Source organism: Aegilops tauschii, chromosome 4, assembly GCF_002575655.3.
Source record: "Aegilops tauschii subsp. strangulata cultivar AL8/78 chromosome 4, Aet v6.0, whole genome shotgun sequence".
NCBI classification, from domain to species: Eukaryota; Viridiplantae; Streptophyta; class Magnoliopsida; order Poales; family Poaceae; genus Aegilops; species Aegilops tauschii.
In genome coordinates this window covers 407,904,925-407,925,197 of record NC_053038.3, presented here as the reverse complement: position 1 = coordinate 407,925,197, position 20,273 = coordinate 407,904,925, and positions in this window count along the sequence as shown.

Sequence of the window (20,273 nt, the reverse complement as noted above, 5' to 3'; positions counted from 1 at the left end):
GGTTGCTCTGGTAACCCGACTGCTGCTGCTGCTGCTGATTGCCTTGATGATTATAGCCACCTTGGTTACCTTGATTACATTGATTGTTATGTCCACCCTGATTGCCATGGAATCCCGAACCGGAATTTCCTCTGCCATAACCCGGCCCATGAGAGCCAGAGCCCGAACCGCCTCCTGATCCATGATCATACCGGAAAGATTCAGAATTTTTGAACTCTTGCATGATATAACAATCTTTCCAGAGGTGTCTAGATGGTTCCTCCTTCGTCACATGCTTTGGACAGGGCTAGTTCAACAGATACGACAAACGGTCCGGATTAGGATTCGGCATTCCATTCCGCCGGGGCGGTTTACCCTTACACCGCTGGCCCTTGTCGTGCGCATTAGTGTTAGCCACAAAGTCTAAACCGTGGTCCGCTTTACGCTTGCCACCATTTCCATGACCCGCCAGGTTGTGGTGCTGCCCCTTGGCGTTGCCGCTCTTCTTTCCTTTCCCTGTCTTGTCATCGTCAGACTCGGGATCCTTGGTACTATCAGAGTCGGTATACTTCACAAGTGGAGCCATGATGGTTCCCATGTCATTACAATGACGTTTGAGCCATCCCAACTTCAACTTCAAGGGTTGAAACCGGCAATTGCCTTCCAATGTTAAAATTGCGGTGTCAGCGTTTATGCGGTCTGATGAATGCAAAATCTCCGAAACCCGGCGCACCCAATGGGTTCTTGACTCTCCTTCCTCCTGGACACAGGTAGCTAAGTCCACAATTGACATGGGCTGCTTGCATGTATCCTTGAAATTCTGAAGAAACCGGGCTCTCAACTCAGCCCATGACCTGATAGAATTAGCCGGTAAACTCTTTAGCCAAGTGCGGGTCGTTCCTTCTAGCATCATGGTGAAGTACTTCGCACATGCCGCATCATCCACATCCAGCATCTCCATGGCCATCTCATAGCTTTCAACCCATGTTTCAGGGGATAAATCAGCGGTGTAATTCGGCACCTTGCGCGGGCCCTTGAAATCTTTGGGCAGGCGCACATTGCGCAACGCCGGGACAAGACATGGCACTCCCAAGGAACTAGAGGTAACTCCTTGTTCCACCGATGTGGTTGGATGAACCAGAGTAAGCTGACGGGCCTCGTGCTGCGCTGCTAACTCAGCCTCTCTGCGTGCCCGAGCCCGGTCCACCAAATCCTGAGCATCACCGGCACCACCCGCCGGGTTATGGCCATGGGGCGGATTACGGTTCCGTGCATTGCTTGACACTGCCGGTTCATCCATACGCCTGCTGTAACTCTGTCTTGGACGGGGAGTGGAATGAATCCGATCACGACTATATGAGTAAGCCTCCTATTGAATCAAGGTTGTCTGAAGAAGCTCCTTAACCCGACGCGTCTCGACCGCTGCTAGAGAATCGCCTTCGATCGGGATGGCCGCCAGCCGTGAAGCGGCAGCGACAATGTTGTCCATTGGGTTAGAATAATGACCCGGTGGTGTGGGGACATGAGGTACCACAACGTTGTTCTGACGAGGCGGATCCACCAAACGTGGCTGAACCGGCGCCCCTGCTCCGGGTGCCTCTGCCCGGTTTACCACCGGCAGATTACTGGTTCCTGCCCCTAGGATGTTAAAGAGATTTCTAGCATCGTAAACCGGCGGCGGGCGAGATCGGTGCCTCCTCTTCAGGACTTTGTTCGACGCACTCTGATCCAGCATAATCCGGTAAGCTTGTGCATCCAAAGCGGCCCGCTCCGCGGCTATCCTTATATCGTGGGTGATCTGATCTTTCACTTTCGCGACTTCCGCATTGTGTGCATCCTGATCCGCCGGGTTAACCTCCGCCATCAGTGTTGCCAACACATCAAACAAATCAGATAGAACCTGAGCTGGCGGTCGTACAGGGCCTCCTGCCCCAGCCGCTGCCGCCGCCGCTGGCTCGGAAATCATCGCCGCTGCGGTTGACGAGTGGAGCGCTGGTTGCGTGCCGGCCATGAAGATCGCCACCCGGTTTGGCAGATCGAAGGGGTCCGGAATACTGTCGCCATCGGAACAGCCCCCAATCCGGCCATCTTGTAACTGATATAACGACTCGGTCTCTCCAGTCGACGACTCGTCGCCGGAATAAATGACGGTCTCACCACCAGATTCCGATCTATCCTCAGATTCACCTCCATGGATAACTCCCACGAAGGCACGCTTCATGACAGGCTTGACCCGGGCAGATCTCGCACGCTGAGCCGTTTCGAGGAGGTCGGTGCAGATGTCCGGCTCAGGGCCCGGTTCACCGATCTTGCCAATGAAAACGTGTATGCCACCAAAGGGGACCTGGTACCCGTAGTCGATTGAGCCGGCCTCGGGGCCCCAGCCTGCATCATCGATGTAAAGCTTGCCGCGACGACTCTTGGTCATCCGGCCCACAGCATAACCCTTGAGTCCTTCAAAGCTGCCCTCCAAGAACTTGAAACCATCGTGCGATAGCCCCACGGTGGGCGCCAACTATTGTGGTTTTGTCACGACAGATGTCCTAGAGAAAGGACTTAGTCATGGAGCCATCGCTACGGGTTAACTTAAAGGGGTTAAAGCGGACAAGGGACGCAAGAGAGTTTTATACTAGTTCGGCCCCTTCGATGAAGGTAAAAGCCTACGTCTAGTTGTGATGGGATTGATGGGGTTTCGATGACCAGGGAGCGAATACGCTTTGCCTGAGTCTCAGGTTGTTGTTTGTTGTCCCTGAACCGCCGCTAGGTCGTCCCCTTATATACATGGGTTGACGCCCGTCGGTTTACAGACTCCGAGGCCGGCTCATAATCGTGTCCGGCTCGGTCTCTGCTACGCATATCTTACAACACAAGTTTACATCTCAATGCCGGTTTGTGTCTACATGCCTTAAACCGGCTTTGGGCCCTGGGCCTTCATGAAACATCACCGTCTGTCTTCATGGGCTTCAGATACAGATGAACTACTTATGAAGTTAACCCGACCTCTCCTGCCGGTTTACGCCCAGTGGTAATATCCCCAACACTGCCCGTATTAAACAGCGGCTCGGGCGCCATTAATGGAGAGGAAGGCGGGCGGCCATGGAAGTCAAAGGGCTCGCTTCCCACTGAGCCTGTGCAGCGTACAGCTCGCACGCTTCCCAGTGAGCCTGCGCATTGGAGGACAGCTTGCACGCCTCTTGGTCAGCCTGCGCACCGGACTGCGCTCGCACGCCTCCCGTTTAGTCAAGGTCAAGCAGCTGTCCGCACGGCACTTCCTACAGCCATTAAAACCAGGACACATGGCGTCACATGAATGGTTAACAGAACGCACACGGTTTGAATTCTAGAAATGTTTGAGATATTAAAGTGGCAGCTATTTTTTCAAAATGCCTTTGTTGGTTGTCATTATTCGAGTGCGCCTTCTCTCAAAATGGACACGAAAAATGCCACAGCATGTCGGGTGCCATTCCATGATAGCATGCCAAGTTTCATGAATTTGACGAGTTTTGGATTTACTTGAATTTAAAAACCAGGCATCTCAATGTTTTGCCGACAATCAACGGTGCCCTCGTGTTTGAAATTCATTCCCATTTCTTGCATGGGACCTAAGCATGCACCCAAGGACATAGATTTGATTTTTCAACCAATTTATATGCATTGGAGCATGTGCATGTAGTTCAAATTTGAATTATGCACATAATTGCATTGAAAACTCAGTTAATGCATAAAAAATGCCCAAACGAACCCCAAAAAATCCCAAAAATTGACACAACACTCCTATTGTTCTATCTTGACACGAGAATTTTTTTTTGAAAGCAATAAGAGGCAATGGATATAGTTTCGTCCCCAAAGGTGGGACGTTCCCTACCGAAACCATCATGCTTGTTGTGAGAAGCTCTGGTTTGTGAGAAGCATATACCCGAACCTGCCGCGAATGGGATAATTTTTTTACCACGACATGTTGATGCCGCTCCATGATAGCATGCCAAGTTTCATGAATTTCAGACAAGTTTTGGATTTACTAGAATTCAAAAACCAGGCATCTCAACGTTTTGCCGGCAATCAACAATGCCCTAGTGTTTGAATTTCATTCTCATCGCTTGCATGGGACATAGAAATTCACCCAAGGACACACATGTGATTTTTCAACCAACTTTGGGGCATTGTAGCATGTGCTTGTAGTTCAAATTTGAATTATGCACATAAAATGCCTAGAAAACCCAGTTAATGTATAAAAAAGCCAAATGAACCCCGTAAAATTCCAAGATTAAACACAACACTCATGTTGTTCTATGTTGACACTAGAATTTTTTTGAAAGCAATAAGAGGCAACGGATATCGTCCCGTCCCCAATGGTGGTACGTTCCCTATCGAAACCATCATGCTTATTGTGAGAAGCTCTGGTTTGTGAGAAGCTTATACCCGAACCTGCCCCAAATGGGACAAATTTTTTACCATGGCATGTTGATGCCGCTCCATGATAGCATGCCAAGTTTCATGAATTTCAGACGATATTTGGATTTACTTGAATTTAAAAACCAGGCATCTCAATGTTTTGCGGGCAATCAACGGTGCCCTGGTGTTTGAAATTCATTCCCATTTCCTGCATGGGACCTAAGCATGCACCCAAGGACACAGATTTGACTTTTCAACCAATTTATATGCACTGGAGCATGTGCATGTAGTTTAAATTTGAATTATGCACATAAGTGCATTGAAAACTCAGTTAATGCAAAAAAAATGTCCAAACGAACCCCAAAAATCCCAAAAACTGGCACAACACTCCTGTTGTTCTATCTTGACATGAGAAATTTTTTGAAAGCAATAAGAGGCAATGGATATCGTTTCGTCCCCAAAGGTGGGATGTTCCCTACCGAAAATACCATGCTTCTTGTGAGAAGCTCTAGTATGTGAGAAGCATATACCCGAACCTGCCCCGAATGGGACAATTTGTTTACCACGACATGTTGATGCCGCTCCATGATAGCATGCCAAGTTTCATGAATTTCAGACGAGTTTTGGATTTAATAGAATTTAAAAACCAGGCATCTCAACGTTTTGCCGGCAATCAACAGTGCCCTGGTGTTTGAATTTCATTCTCATCTCTTGCATGGGACATAGAAATTCCCCCAAGGACACATATTAGATTTTTCAACCAACTTTCATTCATTGGAGCATGTGCTTCTAGTTCAAATTTGAATTATGCACATAGAATGCCTAGAAAACCAAGTTAATGCATAATAATGTCCAGACGAACCCCAAAAATCACAAAAATTGACACAACACTCCTATTGTTCTATGTTGACACTAGAATTTTTTTGAAAGCAATAAGAGGCAATGGATATCGTTTCGTCCCCAAAGGTGGGACGTTCCCTATCAAAACCATCATGCTTGTTGTGAGAAGCTCTGGTTTGTGAAAAGCTTATACCCGAACCTGCCCCAAATGGGAAAAAATTTACCATGGCATTTTGATGCTGCTCCATGATAGCATGCCAAGTTTCATGAATTTCTGACTAGTTTTGGATTTACTAGAATTAAAAAACCAGGCATCTCAACGTTTTGCCAGCAATCAACAGTGTCCTGGTGTTTGAATTTCATTCCCATCTCTTGCATGAGACCTAGAAATTCACCCAGGGACAAACATGTGATTTTTCAACCAACTTTGGTGCATTGGAGCATGTGCTTGTAGTTCAAATTTGAATTATGCACATAAACTGCCTAGAAAACCCAGTTAATGTATTAAAAAGGCCAAATGAACCCCGAAAAATTCCAAGATTAAACACAACACTACTGTTGTTCTATGTTGACACTAGAATTTTTTTAAAGCAATAAGAGGCAACGGATATCGTCCCGTCCCCAAAGGTGGTACGTTCCCTATCGAAACCATCATGCTTGTTGTGAGAAGCTCTGGTTTGTGAGAAGCTTATACCCAAACCTGTCCCAAATGGGACAAAATTTTCACCACGGCATGTTGATGCCGCTCCATGATAGCATGCCAAGTTTCATGAATTTCAGACGAGTTTTGGATTTACCAGAATTTAAAAACCAGGTATCTCAATGTTTTGCCGGCAATCAACAGTGCCCTGGTGTTTGAAATTCATTCCCATCTCTTGCATGGGACCTAGAAATTCACCCAAGGACACACATGTGATTTTTCAACCAACTTTGGTGCATTGGAGCATGTGCTTGTAGTTCAAATTTGAATTATGCACATAAAATGCCTAGAAAACCCAGTTAATGTATAAAAAGGCCAAACGAACCCCGAAAAATTCATTCCCATTTCTTGCATGGGACCTAAGCATTCACTGAAGGACACAGATTTGATTTTTCAACCAATTTGTATTCACCGGAGCATGTGCATGTAGTTTAATTTTGAATTGTGCACGTGAAATGGCTAGAAAACAAGTTTAATGTATAAAATATCCAAACGAACCCTGAATAATTCCAATTCTTTTACGACAAACATATAGTTGCATGTTCACTACAGATAAAAGGTCTAGCAATTCAAACAGCGTCCATTGCTGTTGTGACCCCATTTTGTATTTCATATCAAGTAGATCTCACACAGTTTATTATCACCAACCGTGTGAGATGTAGTACAAAATATCTTGGAGCACCGTCGGTGTATAGTACGCATATGGCTTACGCGAGAAGGTGCGTCGGCTACAGTCCACAGCCGGCTGATACGTCTCCAACGTATCTATAATTTTTGATTGTTCCATGCTATTATATTATCTCTTTTGGATGTTTATGGGCTTTATTAAACACTTTTATATTATTTTTGAGACTAACCAATTAACCCAGAGCCCAGTGCCAGTTTCTGTTTTTTCCCTTGTTTCAGTGTTTCGCAGAAAAGGAATATCAAACGGAGTCCAAACGGAATGAAACCTTCGGGAAAGTTATTTTTGGAACGGAAGCAATCCAGAAGACTTGGAGTATACATAAGGGAAGCAACGAGGAAGGCACGAGGCAGGGGCGCGCCCTCCACCCTCGTGGGCCCCTCATGGCTCCCCTGACCAACTTCTTTCGCCTATATATATCCATATACCCTAAAACCATCAGGGAACAGAATAGATAGGGAGTTCCGCCGCTGCAAGCCTCTGTAGCCACCAAAAACCAATCGGGACCCTGTTCCGGCACCCTGCCGGAGGGGGAATCCCTCACCGGTGGCCATCTTCATCATCCCGGTGGTCTCCATGACGAGGAGGGAGTAGTTCACCCTCGGGGCTGAGGGTATGTACCAGTAGCTATGTGTTTGATCTCTCTCTCGTGTTCTTGATTCGGCACGATCTTGATGTATCACGAGCTTTGCTATTATAGTTGGATCTTATGATGTTTCTCCCCCTCTACTCTCTTGTAATGGATTGAGTTTTCCCGTTGAAGTTATCTTATCGGATTGAGTCTTTAAGGATTTGAGAACACTTGATGTATGTCTTGCCGTGCTTATCTGTGGTGACAATGGGATATCACGTGATCCACTTGATGTATGTTTTGGTGATCAACTTGCGGGTTCCGCCCATGAACCTATGCATAGGGGTTGGCAGACGTTTTTATCTTGACTCTCTGGTAGAAACTTTGGGGCACTCTTTGAAGTACTTTGTGTTGGTTTGAATAGATGAATCTGAGATTGTGTGATGCATATCGTATAATCATACCCACGGATACTTGAGGTGACATTGGAGTTTCTAGGTGACATTAGGGTTTTGGTTGATTTGTGTCTTAAGGTGTTATTCTAGTACGAACTCTATGATAGATTGAACAGAAAGAATAGCTATGCGTTATTTTACTATGGACTCTTGAATAGATCGATCAGAAAGAATAACTTTGAGGTGGTTTGGTACCCTACCATAATCTCTTCGTTTGTTGTCCGCTATTAGTGTCTGTGGAGTGACTCTTTGTTGCATGTTGAGGGATAGTTATATGATCCAATGATGTATTATTGTTGAGAGAACTTGCACTAGTGAAAGTATGAACCCTAGGCCTTGTTTCCTAGCATTGCAATACCATTTACGCTCACTTTTATCGCTTGCTACCTTGCTGTTTTTATATTTTCAGATTACAAAAACCTATATCTACCATCCATATAGCACTTGTATCACCATCTCTTCGTCGAACTAGTGCACCTATACAATTTACCATTGTATTGGGTGTGTTGGGGACACAAGAGACTCTTTGTTATTTGGTTGCAGGGTTGCTTGAGAGAGACCAACTTCATCCTACGCCTCCCACAGATTGATAAACCTTAGGTCATCCACTTGAGGGAAATTTGCTACTGTCCTACAAACCTCTGCACTTGGAGGCCCAACAACGTCTATAAGAAGAAGGTTGTGTAGTAGACATCAAGCTATTTTCTGGCGTCGTTGCCGGGGAGGCTAGGTAAGCGGCACTCACACCCCATCAACTAAGCTCTTTTCTGGCGCCGTTGCCAGGGAGGTGAGTGCTTGAAGGTATATCTTTAGATCTTGCAATCGAATCTTTTTGTTTCTTGTTTTATCACTAGTTTAGTTTATAAAAGAAAATTACAAAAAAATGGAATAGAGTTTGCCTCATACGCTTCATCTTTTTAATATCTTTCGTGAGTATGATGGGAAGGAAAATTGTGCCAAAGTGTTAGAAGAAGAATGCATTAAAATGTTTGGCACTAAATCTTTGAATGATGAGCATGATTGCAATGTTGTTAGTATGAACTCCTTGAATATCCATAGTACTAATGATGATTGCACTAGTTATGATGAAAATGTCTCCTATAAACATGTCAATTTTTGTGGAGTGCATTGGGTTTGCAAGTACACACCAAATAGGGGAGATAGATATTGCAAGAGGCATAAGCATTTAGAAACTAAATGGTTAGTGCTGAAAATTTAAAATTTCTTAGCCATACTTGTGAACTTTGCAATGAACATGGTCATTTAAATATCAAATGCAAATTGTTTCATGATCGAATCGTGTCCAAAAATTGTGATGACTTGATTTCCCTTGCACATTATAGTGAAATTAGTTTGCTTTTGGGTTATGAAGAAATGAAACGTCAAACTAAGATTATTCCAGAATATAACCTCGAGAAATTCCTCGATATTGATCTAGAAGAAATTTATATGTATTGTGCGGTGAATTGCATTGAAAATCCTTATATTGCCAATTACATAAAGAAAAGAAAAGAAATAGAAGATGAACAGAATACTAATGAAAGGGAAGAGACTTCCCAATATCCTCCTATTATTTGTTATGATGAATCAGGTAACGAGGAGGAGCTTTCTATTCAACCAATCTCATCAATAAGGAGCTAAAAAAAGAGGGACAAACCTGCACATGATGTGAAGAAGAAAAAGAAAAAAACGGAGAAGCAAAGGTAAAAAGGTATCCCTCCCAAATGATGTTGCTCCTACTACTCATTGCGATGATGATAATTGCTATATTATTGGTGCTATCCATACTATTAATGATAAGAACGATTATGCTTATGATATGAAAAAGCCCAAGCTTGGGGAAGCTATGTTTGATGATATTTTTTGTCCCCCAAGTTTTGATGAGCAAATTTGTTACGATGATAGCATGCCTCCTACTTATGATGATTATATCGATGAAAGTGGGTTTGGAAGAGTGTCAAATTTAGGAAGTAATGATCCCACTATTTTGGAGGATGTTGAATCTTATTGTGATATTTATGAAAGTGGATTTGGAGAGGTCATGACTTTATTTAGTGATGTATCCACTATTTTGGAAGAGGTTTCAATTGATTATGATGAGAACAAAGTTGCTACTTATGATGATTATTGTGATGAAACTTATGCTATAAAGAGTAGTGATGATTATATTTATAAAACTTGTCACGGTTACGAGTACCCTTTCTCTCAACATTACTCTTTTAATGTGGAAACAATCTATAGTATTCGAGTTTCTTATCATATTACCACTATTCCGAATGAGAAGAATTTTGTTTATGTGGAGAGTAGTAAATTTTCTATGCAAGTAGATCATGAAAAGAATGCTTTATGTGTTGGTTATATGGTTGAATTCATCCATGATGCTACTGAAAATTATTATGAGGGAGGAACATATGCTTGTAGGAATTGCAATAATACCATGTTTCCTCTCTATGTGCTTAAAGTTTTGAAGTTATGCCTGTTTTGCCTTCCTATGCTATTTGATTATTGTTCCCATAAGTTGTTTGATCACAAAATATCTATGCATAGGAAGTGGGTTAGACTTAAATGTGCTAGTCATATTCTTCATGATGCTTTCTTTATGTTTCAATTCCTATCTTTTATGAGAGCATCATTGGAATTATCATGCCTAGCTAGGGGCGTTAAACGTTAGCGCTTGTTGGGAGGCAACTCAATTTTATTTTAGTTTCTTGCTTTTTGGTTCTGTTTAGGATTAAATAAATCATCTAGCCTCTGTTTAGATGTGGTTTTATGTTTTAGTTAGTGTTTGTGCCAAGTAAAACCTATAGGATCTTCTTTGATGATAGTTATTTGATCTTGCTGAAAATTCCAGAAACTTTCTGTTCACGAAAACAATTGTTAAAAATCACCAGAACGTGATAAAATATTGATTCCAATCAATGCTGATCAATAAACAAATTGTCTAGGCCTTCCTATTTTGGCTGAATTTTTTGAGTTCCAGAAGTCTGCGTTAGTTACAGATTACTACAGACTGTTCTGTTTTTGACAGATTCTGTTTTTCGTGTGTTGTTTGCTTATTTTGATGAATCTATGGCTAGTAAAATAGTTTATAAACCGTAGAGAAGTTGGAATAAAGTAGATTTAACACCAATACAAATAAAGAATGAGTTCATTACAGTACCTTGAAGTGGTGTTTTGTTTTCTTTCGCTAACGGAGCTAACGAGTTTTCTGTTAAGTTTTGTGTTGTGAAGTTTTCAAGTTTTGGGTAAAGATTCGATGGACTATGGAATAAGGATTGGCAAGAGCCTGAGCTTGGGGATGCCCAAGGCACCCCAAGGTAATATTCAAGGACAACAAAGAGCCTAAGCTTGGGGATGCCCCGGAAGGCATCCCCTCTTTCGTCCTCATCCATCGGTAAATTTACTTGGAGCTATATTTTTATTCACCACATGATATGTGTTTTGCTTGGAGCATCATTTTATCTTATTTTGTTTTGCTTGCTGTTTGAATAAAGTATCAAGATCTGAAATTCTTAAATGTTATAAAGTCTTCACATAGTTGTATAATATTCGACTACTCATTGATCTTCACTTATATCTTTCGGAGTAGTTTGTCATTTGCTCTAGTGCTTCACTTATATCCTTTTAGAGCACGACGGTGGATTTATTTTGTAGAAATTATTGAACTCTCATGCTTCACTTATATTATTTTGAGAGTCCTAAACAGCATGGTAATTTTCTTTGGTTATGAATTTAGTCCTAATATGATGGGCATCCAAGAGGGATATAATAAAAACTTTCATATAGAGTGCATTGAATACTAAGAGAAGTTTGATACTTGATGATTGTTTTGAGATATGAAGATAGTGATATTAAAGTTGTGCTAGTTGAGTAGTCCTGAATTTGAGGAATACTTGTGTAGAAGTTTGCAAGTCCCGTAGCATGCACGTATGGTAAACGTTGTGTGACAAATTTGAAACATGAGGTGTTCTTCGATTGTCATCCTTATGAGTGGCGGTCGGGGACGAGCGATGGTCTTTTCCTACCAATCTATCCCCCTAGGAGCATGCGCGCAGTGCTTGGTTTTTGATGACTTGTAGATTTTTGCAATAAGTATGTGAGTTCTTTATGACTAATGTTGAGTCCATGGATTATACGCACTCTTACCCTTCCATCTTTGCTAGCCTCTTCGGTACCGTGCATTGCCCTTTCTCACATTGAGAGTTGGTGCAAGCTTCGCCGGTGCATCCAAACTCCGTGATATGTTACGCTCTGTCACACATAAACCTCCTTATATCTTCCTCAAAACAGCCACCATCCCTACCTATTATGGCATTTCCATAGCCATTCCGAGATATATTGTCATGCAACTTTCCACCGTTCCGTTTATTATGACACACTTCATCATTGTCATATTGCCTTGCATGATCATGTAGTTGACATCGTATTTGTGGCAAAGCCACCATGCATAATTTATCATACATGTCACTCTTGATTCATTGCCCATCCCGGTACACCGCCGGAGGCATTCATATAGAGTCATATCTTGTTCTAGTATCGACTTGTAATCATTGAGTTGTAAATAAATAGAAGTGTGATGATCATCATTAATAGAGCATTGTCCCAAAAAAAGAGAAAGGCCAAATAAAAAAAGGAAGGCCCAAAAAAAGAGAAAAAAAGAAAATAAAAAGAAAATAAAAAGGGGCAATGCTACTATCCTTTTTCCACACTTGTGCTTCAAAGTAGCACCATAATCTTTATGATAGAGAGTCTCTTGTTTTGTCACTTTCATATACTAGTGGGAATTTTTCATTATAGAACTTGGCTTGTATATTCCAACAATGGGCCTCCTCAAGTGCCCTAGGTCTTCGTGAGCAAGCATGTTGGATGCACACCCACTTAGTTTCTTTTGTTGAGCTTTCATACATTTATAGCTCTAGTGCATCCATTGCACGGCAATCCCTACTCCTTGCATTGACATCAATTGATGGGCATATCCCTAGCCCATTGATTAGCCGCGTCGATGTGAGACTTTCTCCTTTCTGTCTTCTCCACATAACCCCCTCATTATATTCTATTCCACCCATAGTGCTATATCCTTGGCTCACGCTCATGTATTGCGTGAAAGTTGAAAAAGTTTGAGATTACTAAAGTATGAAACAATTGCTTGGCTTGTCATCGGGGTTGTGCATGATGAGAGCATTCTTGTGTGATGAAAATGGAGCATGACCAAACTATATGACTTTGTAGGGATGAACTTTCTTTGGCCATGTTATTTTGAGAAGACATGATTGCTTAGTTAGTATGCTTGAAGTATTATTATTTTTATGTCAATATTAAACTTTTGTCTTGAATCTTATGGATCTGAATATTCTTGCCACAATAAAGAGAATTACATGGATAAATATGTTAGGTAGCATTCCACATCAAAAATTCTGTTTTTATCATTTACCTACTCGAGGACGAGCAGGAATTAAGCTTGGGGATGCTTGATACATCTCCAACGTATCTATAATTTTTTATTGTTCCATGCTATTATATTATCTGTTTTGGATGTTTATGGGCTTTATTAAACACTTTTATATTATTTTTGGGACTAACTTATTAACCCAGAGCCCAGTGCCAGTTTCTGTTTTTTCCCTTGTTTCAGTGTTTCGCAGAAAAGGAATATCAAACGGAGTCCAAACGGAATGAAACCTTCGGGAAAGTTATTTTTGGAACGGAAGCAATCCAGAAGACTTGGAGTATACGTAAGGGAAGCAACGAGGAAGGCACGAGGCAGGGGGCGCGCCCACCCCCTGGGCGCGCCCTCCACCCTCGTGGGCCCCTCGTGGCTCCCCTGACCGACTTCTTTCGCCTATATATATCCATATACCCTAAAACCATCAGGGAACAAAATAGATCGGGAGTTCCGCCGCCGCAAGCCTCTGTAGCCACCAAAAACCAATCGGGACCCTGTTTCGGCACCCTGCCGGAGGGGGAATCCCTCATCGGTGGCCATCTTCATCATCCCGGCGCTCTCCATGACGAGGAGGGAGTAGTTCACCCTCGTAGCTGAGGGTATGTACCAGTAGCTATGTGTTTGATCTCTCTCTCTCGTGTTCTTGATTCGGCACGATCTTGATGTATCGCGAGCTTTGCTATTATAGTTGGATCTTATGATGTTTCTCCCCCTCTACTCTCTTGTAATGGATTGAGTTTTCCCTTTGAAGTTATCTTATCCGATTGAGTCTTTAAGGACTTGAGAACACCTGATGTATGTCTTGCCGTGCTTATCTGTGGTGACAATGGGATATCACGTGATCCACTTGATGTATGTTTTGGTGATCAACTTGCGGGTTCCGCCCATGAACCTATGCATAGGGGTTGGCACACGTTTTCATCTTGACTCTCCGGTAGAAACTTTGGGGCACTCTTTGACGTACTTTGTGTTGGTTTGAATAGATGAATCTGAGATTGTGTGATGCATATCGTATAATCATACCCACGGATACTTGAGGTGACATTGGAGTATCTAGGTGACATTAGGGTTTTGGTTGATTTGTGTCTTAAGGTGTTATTCTAGTACGAACTCTATGATAGATTGAACGGAAAAAATAGCTACGCGTTATTTTACTACGGACTCTTGAATAGATCGATAAGAAAGAATAACTTTGAGGAGGTTTCGTACCCTACCATAATCTCTTCGTTTGTTCTCCGCTATTAGTGTCTTTGGAGTGACTCTTTGTTGCATGTTGAGGGATAGTTATATGATCCAATGATGTTATTATTGTTGAGAGAACTTGCACTAGTGAAAGTATGAACCCTAGGCCTTGTTTCCTAGCATTGTAATACCATTTACGCTCACTTTTATCGCTTGCTACCTTGCTGTTTTTATATTTTCATATTACAAAAACCTATATCTACCATCCATATTGCACTTGTATCACCATCTCTTCGCCGAACTAGTTCACCTATACAATTTACCATTGTATTGGGTGTGTTGGGGACACAAGAGACTCTTTGTTATTTGGTTGCAGGGTTGCTTGAGAGAGACCATCTTCATCCTACGCCTCCCATGGATTGATAAACCTTAGGTCATCCACTTGAGGGAAATTTGCTACTGTCCTACAAACCTCTGCACTTGGAGGCCCAACAACGTCTACAAGAAGAAGGTTGTGTAGTAGACATCACCGGCGTGTCAAGCACACTAGCTCACTCCCCAAAAACTCCCGCCTCTGCATCCCTCGCAATCTAAAAAATATCTACCGCCTGGAAGGTTTTAATGTTTGATAGCACACGATTAGTATGTGCGGACCGTGTGCAATGTTTGTTACTCCTGCTCCGCTTCAGTCCCTTGATTCAAATTTTCAGTAGCCCTGGCATTTTACTCCCGCCTTTGCATCCCTCGCAATCTCAAAAATATCTGCTCGCCCTTGATCCAAATTTTCAGTAGCCCCGCCTTGTTACTCCCGACTAGTAAAATTTCAGTTGCCGCACTATTTCCTCAAACACAACCTTGCCACACACACCCCAAAACCTCCGCTCACACAGACACACACAACCCTCGAAACCATTGGTAGGTCACCGCCATCACCGGCTCCTCCATCCTCAGCCTCTACCTGTGTGCCAGGGAGCTCGAGGAGCCAATGACCAAAAAGAGGTTTATCACGGCCTTTTCGCCCGACGCCGGCAAGGTGGCCGCCGAGGTGTCCCCGTCGTCCTCCGCGGGCCCGATCCACCGTCACCGGTCCCCCGATCCGCCCGCCGCCGCGCCCCTACGCCGGTTCGAAGACTTCCCCGTCCTCCCTCGGACCCGACAGCCGACGAAGTCCTACCTCGGGGTCCGGCAGCGGCGGTGGGGGACGTGGGTCACCGAGATTACATATCGAGAGACCCACACCCGCTGGTGGCTCGATAGCTTCCACACGGTCGAGCTTGCAGCCATGGAGTACGACTGCTGGCACGTTCGGTACCACGGCGCGGCAGCTAGGCTCAATTTCCCCTTCGGCACACGTCCGGTCCACCTCGTTCCACCGGTGCCAGTGGTGGTGAGCTCGGCTATGGCGCGGGAGGACCGCGAGGCGTGGGAGCGCCTCGAGGCCAAGGCCGCCGACGAGGCCTACATGCAAGAGCTCCGCCGGCAGCACCCGGAGCTCGTGGAGGCGGAGCGGGCGATCTTTGCCGGCATGGAGGGCGGCGAGGTTATCGCGCTCTCCTCCGATGACGAGGTCGAAGGCGGCGAGGACGGCGGCGCGAAGGGCGGCGAGGTTATCTCGCTTTCCTCTGATGACGAGGTCGAAGGCGGCGGAGACGGCGGCGCGGAGGGTGTCGAGGTGGGCCCCGAGGATGAGGAGATCGACGTCGACGAGTGGAGGAGTGCCTTCCCCAACGACCCCGATGACAGTACTAGCCCGGACCCGGCTCACGGCACACCGTACATGACGAGGAAGGATTGGCTCGACCTCTACTTCGATCGAAAGTAGTTTAGCTTAGTTTAAATTTATGTTTTATGTTCGATTATGCAAAACTATCTATGTTTATGTTTGAATGCATGCTACTTTCAGTTGAACCTGCTTTGAACTTGATCAAATTGAAGTTTACAATGTTAAGTTTAGGGGATCGACTAGAAAAGGCGAAAAATTGCTGGAGTATATATATATCCACTAGGGGTTTTAGTCCTTTAACTTTTTAAGGATCGCCTAGAGATGTCCTTATGACTTGTTTATTTCAGTTCTTCATAATGTAATTCTCTATATGTGCAACTATTTGCCGTGTAGTTCAATTTCATCAATAACAGTTTCAACAATACCACTATGAATTACGATATTTGGTTGTTGTTAAGGATACTGTAGTTAACATGCCTTTTCGTTTTTCAATTGTTGTTTAGCAATATGCATTGTACTAAATGACTAAATATGCAATCCCAGGCTACATAGCAACAAGGAAGAGTGTTACCTTAATGTTCTGATGATATCTAGATATACATGTAATAAAATCTTATATAATGGGATGGATGGAGTGTTGTACTACATCATTTTTCAATTGTTGTTTAGCTTCTAATATTAACTTGGTTCTTTTAGGTACATATATCATTGCCAAAGATCCACACTTCGACCCTTTCTGCGTATGGGGCAATGCGATATTCATGAACCAGCATCAAGTGAGGAAACTGATAAAGATTGTTATTAAAATGGGTCAAAAGATTTCAATCGAACTATTGTTTACACTTTATGCAAGGCAACAGTAAACTGCAGGATGGTAAGTAAGAACCCTGTAGCCTTCTTTTTACTGCCCGTAATGAGTTGTGTTAGATGACAATATCTGAATCTTTTTTCTTTTGTAGTGGATCATGAAGCAGTTTACTCAAGATTACCTCTCAAACTACATGATTGGCGGCCGACCATCACAAGGGGTTGGACTAGAGTCCTGCATGCCTTCTGCATCTAGGAGAGCACAATAGGGCCATTCCGCTTCACCTTGTTCAGCAACTGGAATGTCTGTCGCCTCTTTCTTTACCATCTGTAATAGTACAAGTATAGAACCCTGGTAACTCATTCTTTTTTTGGTGCTTATGTAATTCTTAAACATATGTACCAATGAATCGAATAATGCATTGGTTGTTTGAACTTGATGGATATGAATACAGCTATATCCTACTTTCAAGTTTAAATTAGGTACAATTTTAAATAGCAGCAATTAAATTAGGGCGAAATTACGTTGTGCAGGTCATTACGGCACACACGGTTGGTAAAACACAAACGTTTGCGAGATACATCATAATCCGAGATGGTTCACAGAGAGGAAACTTGTGCAAGCATGCACACAGTTGCCATCCACAAAGCGTGTGTGATGTCAAACACTATCACATATGGTGCGGGAAAACTAAATGTGTGTGATTGTCTACCTATCGTACACGGTTTATAATCATGAACTGTTTGTGATGTGCCAGGCATCGTAAATCTCCCGTGTCTGGAATCTGCCTGGAAAGCTCCCGTGCCTAGAATCTGCTTGGTTTTAGGCAGAACCACAATACTCCGATTGCGATGGCAATGCGAGCACAAACGAGTAGCAAGGACGAAGCGTTTGGGATATTCGAGATATCAGAAACGGTTATATAGGGACAACTGTATGCATCAAGGCTCCCTATCCCCGACGGTTTCTGGGTCGTGTGGGAAGGACCCCCCTATCGCCCACACTCACTTGGCGACGGTTCCAAATGCCGTCGCGGAAAGGGGTTAAAAAACGTTTGTTTAGGACCGACGCGTACCAGTGAAGGCCAGAAAATTGATCTTTCATAACAAGATTCAGCAAAGCGGCATTAACTTCACAAGATTCCGCACTAGTGGCGGGAGCAATCGGAGTATTGAATAAATCATTATTATTAGTATTGGAAAAGTCACACAATTTGGTATTCTCTTGAGTCATCGTGACAAACCAAGCAATCTAACACACGAGCAAACAAAAAGCAAACGAAAAGACGAACGGAAGAAGGGCGAAGAAAAGGGGGAATCTTTTAGAAATATCGTTTTAGAAGTGGGGGATAGGAAAACGAGAGGCGAATGGGGAATAATGTAATGCAAGAGATGAGAGTTTTATGATGGGTACTTGGTATGTCTTGATATGGCGTAGATCTTCCAGACAACGGTGCCAGAAATTCTTCCTGCTACTTCTTGAGCTTGCATTGGTTTTTCCCTTGAAGAGGAAAGGGTGATGCAACACAATAGAGATATGTATTTCCCTTAGTTTGAGAACCAAGGTATCAATCCAGTAGGAGAAGAACACGCAAATCACCAATACCTGCACAAACAATCAAACAACTTACACCCAACGCGATAAAGGGGGTGTCAATCCCTTCACGGTTACTTGCAAAAGTGAGATCTGATAGAGATAGATAAACAAAACTAAACAAAAGAAAAAATATTTTTGGTGTTTTTTTGGTTTATAGATCTGAAAATAAAAGATTGCAAAATAGTAGATCGGAAACTAATATGATGGAAAATAGTAGACCAGAAACTAATATGATGGAAAATAGACTCGGGGGGCATAGGTTTCACTAGAGGCTTCTCTCATGAAGGCAAATAATACGGTGGGTGAACAAATTACCGTCGAGCAATTGATAGAAAAGCACAAAGTTATGACGATATCCAAGGCAATGATTATGCAATATAGCATCACGTCCATGTCAAGTAGACCGACTCCTACCTGCATCTACTACTATTACTCCACACATCGACCGACTCCTGCCTGCATCTAGAGTATTAAGTTCATAAACAACAGAGTAACACATTAAGTAAGATGACATGATGTAGAGGAATTAACTCAAGCAATATGATGAAAACTCCATCTTTTTATCCTCGATGGCAACAATACAATACGTGCCTCGCTACCCCTACTTTGTCACTGGATGAGGACACCACAAGATTGAACCCAAAGCAAAGCACCTCTCCCATTGCAAGAAAAACCAATCTAGTTGGCCAAACCAACCCGATAATTTGAAGAGAAATACAAAGATACCAAATCATGCATATAAGAATTCAGAGGAGATTCAAATAATATTCATATATAAGCTGATCATAAATCCACAATTCATCGGATCTCGACAAACACACTGCAAAAGAAGATTACATCAGATAGATATCCAAGAACATCGAGGAGAACATGGTAGTGCGAAATCAAAGAGAGAGAAGAAGCCATCTAGCTACTAGCTATGGACCCATAGGTCTGTGGTGGACTACTCATGCTTCATCAACCCTATTGCCCTTCCTATGAAGTGTGAGTAGTTTACCTCAGACCTACGGGTCCATATATAGCTAGTAGCTAGATGGCTTCTTCTCTCTCTTTGATCCTCAATACCATGTTCTCCTCGATGTTCTTGGAGATCTATCCGATGTAATATTCTTTTGCGGTGTGTTTGTCGAGATCCGATGAATTGTGGATTTATGATTAGCTTATCTACGAATATTATTTGAATCTTCTTTGAATTCTTATATGCATGATTTGATATCTTTGTATTTCTCTTCGAATTATCGGTTTGGTTTGGCCAACTAGATTGGTTTTTCTTGCAATGGGAGAGGTGCTTAGCTTTGGGTTCAATCTTGCGTGATTTCACCCAGTGATAAAGTAGGGGTAGTGAGACACATATTAAATTGCTGCCATCGCGGATAAAAAGATGGGGTGTTCATCATATTGCTTGTGTTTATTCCTCTACATCAAGACATCTTACTTAAGGCGTTACTTCGTTGTTTATGAACTTAATAATCTAGATGCATGCTGGATAGCGGTCAATGTGTGGAGTAATAGTAGTAACTGCAGGCAGTACTCAGTCTACATGACATGGTCGTGATGCCTATATGCATAATCATTGCCTTGGATATCGTCATAACTTTGCGCTTTTCTATCAATTGCTCGACAGTAATTGTTCACCCACCGTATTATTTGCCTTCAAGAGAGAAGCCTCTAGTGAAACCTATGGCCCCAAGGTCTATTTTCCATCATATTTGTTTCCGATCTACTATTTTGCAATCTTTTATTTTCAGATCTATAAACCAAAAAACCCAAAAATATTTAGTTATCTTTTATTTAGTTTTATCTATCTATATCAGATCTCACCTTTGCAAGTGACCGTGAAGGGGTTGACAACCCCTTTATCGCATTGGGTGCAAGTGTTTGATTGTTTGTGCAGGTGCATCT